Genomic DNA, 6,309 nt, shown 5'->3' on the forward strand with positions numbered 1-6,309 from the left:
TTTTTCATTCTGCTTTCTTAGTGCATTTTCCTCATCTCATTAGTTTTATTTTTTTAACATTTTTTTCTGCTGTGATTTCTGTCTACTTTTTCTATGTCATGTTTTAAATAAAATTGCTTTTTTTGTTAATCCTTCCTGTTACTTGGCTATAATAAAAAAAATTCTTGCTAACGTCATGTGTGGATTACGTATGTTTTTAGTGCATTTTCACTGCGTTTTTATCCCCTCCGGGTTTTCTTCATCTACCTAGGAGGAAATAAAAAGCAAAGCGAGAAATTGAAATGCTGCGGGTTTCAAAAAAAAACCCCACAGTTAAAAAAAAGCAAACATAAAAAAGCACGCTGGATATGAGATTTCGAGAAATCACATTCCTTTTGTTAGAACTGTAATGTGCAGTGTTTTTTGCTCACAAAAATATGTAGCGTCAAAAAATGAACCGAATACTCATCATAGGATCTTAGCCAGAAAAAGAGCTCTGCATTTATAATGAAAGTTTCTTAATCTTCTCCTATTATTACCTATAGGGCAGAGTCACACTGCCATAATTCTCGTGCGATAATCATTACATCACACTGCACGGACTGGCCGGCACCTCTCCTGACCTGAGCATGACAGCATAATGGATTACTATGCAGCTGTCAAGCTCAGGTCAGGAGAGGTGCCGGCCAGGGCAAGTTTTACGATGCGATTCTCGCAGGAGAATTATGGCAGTGTGACTCTGTCCATACACTGAGAGCAGAGGCCCTCTCTCTTTATTTGAATGTGTTTCTTCCTCTTTTTGAGTTCACCTTCATTCTTCCCTCGAAATATACTTTACAATCATAGTAGCATTAGGAAATGTCTGCCGAAAAAGGAAGTTAAGAACTGACACATGCAGAATAGTAAGATATGGGCAACCACTTCTAGTGCAAATACTTTTAGAACTCTAAACAGCTACCCTGATAAGTTACCAGTATTCTCAGCCAAAGCCTCCATATAATTATGAAGATTGTGGTGGTATTTATGGCCCCTGTCGGGATTCCTCCTTTATAGTAAAACATGGTCCCTTTACCATAGCTCATATCCTTCCTTGATAAGCCAGTTGCCGGTTTTTGGCATACCTGTAAGGTAAAAGCAGGCGCCTATGATCATTTTTCTCTATCTGAGAAAAAAATACCAACTATGGTAATCATAGTGGGCTTAGCTTTTCTCGGAGGTAGAGAGAAAAAAAAAACGTGCCTTTTGGGGGGTAGATCTACCTGCCCCTAGTAAGAAGCGATTGAGAAACGCATGTCGGTGGTTTCTCATGCCTGAGCAGCTTCACTTCGTAGGTATCAGCAGCTTGCATGTTAGCACTCCTTACCAGCCTCCAGCGTATTCTATCTATAGCTTTCTATAGCTGACTGCATACCTTCATCCCTTTCATACATGTACAATTTAGCACATTTTTTCTATCTACAGGTGCTTCTCACAAAACTAGAATATCATCAAAAAGTTAATTTATTATAGTTCTTCAATACAAAAATTGAAACTCATATATGATATAGAGTCATTACACACAGAGGGATCTATTTCATTTGTTTATTTCTGTTAATGTTGATGATTATGGTTTACAGCCAATGAAAACCCAAAAATCATTATCTCAGTAAATTAGAATACTTTATAACACCAGCTTGAAAAAATGTTTTTAATATCCAAAATGTTGGCCTACTGAAATATACAGTATGTTCAGTAAATGCACTCAATACTCGGTCGGATCTCCTTTGGCATTAATTACTGCATCAATGCAGCGTGGCATGGAGGCGATCAGCCTGTGGCACTGCTGAGGTGTTATGGAAGCCCAGGTTGCTTTGATAGCAGCCTTCAGCTCGTCTGCATTGTTGGGTCTGGTGACTCTCTGTAACAACCCTGCTGGTATCACTGCATGGCCTCCCATCCCCTGCACACCAACTTACTTTCTGCTTCAAGCCATGCTGTGAATTCTGTCTGTTGCCAGCCCTGAGCTCCATGTGCTATGCCTCTTGTTTTCCTGCTTGCTCTCCATGTTTCCTGACTGTGTGTATAGGGGGGCGGCGCCTGATCTCTCTGGTTCTTATGCAGTCAGGGTGCACCTGGCTAATGGGTCCCTGACCAATTACCTAGAGCCCTGGACTATTTAACCCTGCCACAACCACTGAAACATTGCCTGTGCAATATCTATACTCAGTTAGTATCTTGCTGCTGAGGAAACCAGGCCCTGTTCTGTGTATCTCCTTCTCTGTAGGAATACTCTTTGTCTCGCTTTGTACCTTGTCCACCTGCCAGGAGGCAGCATATCCTGGCCCTTGAGTCTTGTTCCCAGTACCTTGTCTGTACTCTGTCCGCCTGCCAGGAGGCAGAATATCCTGGTCCTTGTGTCTTTGTCCCTGAGTCTCTGTCTGAGCTTAGTTTTACCTCTCTCTCTTGTCTGTGGTTCCTTCTCTGCCATGTCTTTCCTTGTGTCCTCCCTATCTATGCGTCTGCACCCTTGCAGCTCTGTCTGCATGGCTCCCTAGCCGCTCTGTCTGCACGGCCCCCTAGCCGCTCTGCCTGCTCGGCTCCTTAGCCGCTCTGCCTGCTCGGCTCCTTAGCCGCTCTGCCTGCTCAGCTCCTTAGCCGCTCTGCCTGCACGGCTCTTTAGCCGCTCTGCCTGCACGGCTCCTTAGCCGCTCTGCCTGCCCGGCTCTCTTGCCACCCAGACTACTCCACACTCCTGCCTATATCCATACCTGCACCTCCTGTGTGAACATGTCCAAATCCTGTTCCAGCATACACCACTCCCTCCTGCCTAAACCTGCTGTGTGAACAGGTCCCTACCTGCCCTTTCTCATACCACGCCAGTCTGTCCAGTGTCTCCAAGCCGTGCCCGCCTGTCCTGTGTCTCCAAGCCGTCCCCGCCTGTCCTGTGTCTCCAAGCCGTGCCCGCCTGTCCTGTGTCTCCAAGCCGTGCCCGCCTGCCCAGTGTCTCAGCCGTGCCTGTCGTGTCTACCTGCCTGCCTTTCTATAGCTTCTGTCAAAGTGACTTGTCTGTTGTGAGTTCATTTTCCCCTTCACCATTGAGGTCTGATGAACTCCCTCTTCTGGTGAAGGAAGGTAGTGAGGCTGTTTACCAAGCGCCTGAGCAGGATGATGATGACTGGGTGATGGGGATTGCTGACTGGATATAAGGCAGCCGACGCCCTTCTGCCTTGCTGGTGATTTCTCTGAGGGATTCTAGGAGACCAGTCTGATTCCTGCTCCTCAAAAGCTAGGTTTTCTGCTCTGCTTTTTGCATTTGTGTTTTGGTTTTGTTTTGCCTTGTTTTTCTGGATTTCTGCCATTCCCTGCGGGGGTGAGCTGAATTCCTTTTTGCCTTTTTGCTCTGTCTTCAGAAAATAGCTGAGTACTGATATAGTCTTTTTGAAGCCTAGCGTCTTCAGGGCTTTTTTCCCGATCAGTCTGTTGGCTCATGTTTTGATAGGGTTTTTGCGGATTGCAGACAGCAGCTTTTCTATTCTGTCCTATTTAGTTAGCTTGGGCCCCATCATTTGCTCAGCCTATCTTTCTATCTGTGTTAGTGTTTTTTCATCTTGCTTCACCGTCATTATATGTTGGGGGCTGCCTATTGCTTTGGGGTCTGCTCTGGGGCAGTTTAGCTTTCCCTTTCTGTCTTTAGGCTATTTAGTTCTCCAGCTGTGATCGAGGGGTCTAGGGCACCGTAGGAACCCCCCACGGCTACTGCTAGTTGTTGTTGATAGGTTCAGGGGTCTGCAGTCCGATAGCTGCCAACTTCTCTGTTTTTTTGGACTTGGCTAGTATTTCTGTTTTTGCCTCCTACGGTGACTCATTCATAACAGAATCACCAGCCATACCGCAGATCCTAGGGTACTCTATAGTAGGAAAGAATTGTAAAAAAAAAAAAAGTGTGTATATTTTTTCCTCTATATCTCTGAGGCCGTAGGGGGAATTTTTTTTTTCTCTCAATGGAGATAAAGCAATTGTCTGATCGTGTGGAGCAGCTCGCTGCGGAAGTGCGGGGAATTTCCGCCTACCTTGCTCATTCACATGCTGTTGAACCAAAGATCCCTACTCCTAATGTGTTTTTTGGGGATCAGTCTAAATTTTTGAATTTCAAAAATTGTAAATTATTTTTTGCCTTGAAGCCTAACTCGTCAGGGAGCTCCGCGCAGCAGGTTAAAATTGTCATCTCTTTGCTGCGTGGCGATCTCCAGGATTGGGCGTTTTCTTTGAAACCAGATGATCCTATTCTGACTAATGTGAACGCATTTTTTCAAGCCTTGGGGTTGTTGTATGACGAACCTAATGCTATTGATCAGGCTGAAAAGACCCTGTTGGCATTGAGCCAGGGTCGAGATTCTGCAGAATTGTACTGTCAAAAATTCCGAAAGTGGGCGGTCCTTACTACCTGGAATGATAATGCCTTGGCAGCTCTCTTTCGGAAGGGTTTGTCAGAAGCCGTAAAAGATACTACGGTGGGATTTCCTGTTCCCTCTAGTCTTGACGATTCTATGTCATTAGCCATTCAGGTTGATCGGCGTTTACGTGAACGCAGGACTGCACGAGAGGTGTTGCCACCTGTTGAACAAGTGTCTGAACCTATGCAATGTGATAGAGTTTTGTCCAGGGAGCAACGTCAGGAGTTCAGAAGGCGTAATAAGCTGTGTTTTTTTGTGGAGATGCCTCGCATATTATTTCTGTCTGTCCTAAACGAGAGAAACGTTTTGCACACACGTTTTCTGTGGGTGGTGTTCAACCTAAGTTTCTTCTGGCAATTACTCTGATCTGCTCCCTGTCCACATTTTCCGCCAAGGCTTTTGTGGATTCGGGAGCAGCCCTGAACCTAATGGACTTGGATTTTGCTAAACGTTGTGGATTTCCTATGACACCTCTGTGGATGCCTATCCTTTTGAGGGGGATTGATGCTACTCCTTTGGCGAAAAATAAACCTCAGTTTTGGACCCAGGTGGTAATGCGGGTCGCCCCAGACCATCAAGAAAATTGCAGATTTTTGGTGTTGCATAATTTGCATGATACCATTGTTCTGGGGTTTCCCTGGTTGCAAATTCATAATCCAGTTTTGGATTGGAAATCTGTGTCTGTGGTGAGTTGGGGTTGTCGGTGTGCCCTTAGTGAGGCTCCGGTTTTTTCCACCTCTCCTCAGTCGCATGATGTTCCTGACTATTTGGCGGACTTTTATGATGTATTTAGTGAGAATGAGTCTGCGTCTTTGCCTCCTCATAGGAGTTCTGACTGTGCAATTGAACTGAGCCCGGGGTGTAAATTTCCCAAGGGTCGGCTCTTCAATTTATCTGTACCCGAGCACGAGGCTATGCGATCCTATATTAAGGAGGCGTTGGAGAAGGGTCATATTAGACCATCCTCTTCACCCTTAGGTGCTGGGTTTTTTTTTCGTGGCAAAAAAGGATGGTTCATTAAGGCCTTGTATTGATTATCGTGCCCTCAACAAAATTACTATTAAATATCAGTATCCGTTACGCCTGATTTCGGATCTATTCTCCAGAGTTAAAGGTGCTTGCTGGTTTACCAAGCTTGACCTCAGGGGGGCGTATAAACTTATCCGCATTAAGCATGGGGATGAATGGAGACGGCGTTTAATACTCCGGAGGGACATTTTGAGTACCTGGTGATGCCTTTTGGGCTCACTAATGCCCCTTCTGTCTTCCAGTGCTTCATGAACGACATTTTCCGAGACTTTGTGGATAAATTTTTGATTATCTATCTGGATGATATTTTGATCTTCTCCAAGGATTGGGATTCTCATGTGGAACATGTTCGGACTGTGTTCCGGATCTTGAGGGAGAATTCCCTGTATGTCAAAGGATCTAAATGCCTTTTTGGGGTACAGAGGATTTCATTTTTGGGATTTATTTTGTCTCCGTCAACTATTGAAATGGACCCGGCCAAGGTACAGGCCATTTATGATTGGGTTCAGCCCAATTCTTTGAAGGCCCTCCAGAAGTTTTTGGGTTTTGCTAATTTTTATCGGAAATTTATAGCAAAATTTTCTAGTATTGCCAAGCCATTGACTGATCTGACTAAGAAGGGTGCTGATGTGTTGAATTGGTCTCCGGAGGCTGTTTCTTCCTTTCAGGAGCTGAAGCGAAGATTCACTTCTGCCCCGATTTTGCGGCAACCTGATGTCTCACTCCCGTTCCAGGTAGAGGTGGACGCTTCTGAGATTGGTGCAGGAGCTGTTTTGTCCCAAAAGGATCCTGTAACATCTAAAATGAATCCCTGTGCTTTCTTTTCCCGAAAGTTCTCCCCATCTGAACGTAACTATGATGTGGGGAA

Source organism: Dendrobates tinctorius, unplaced genomic scaffold, assembly GCF_039654945.1.
Source record: "Dendrobates tinctorius isolate UK_male_01 unplaced genomic scaffold, ASM3965494v1 ptg000029l, whole genome shotgun sequence".
Taxonomy (NCBI): Eukaryota; Metazoa; Chordata; class Amphibia; order Anura; family Dendrobatidae; genus Dendrobates; species Dendrobates tinctorius.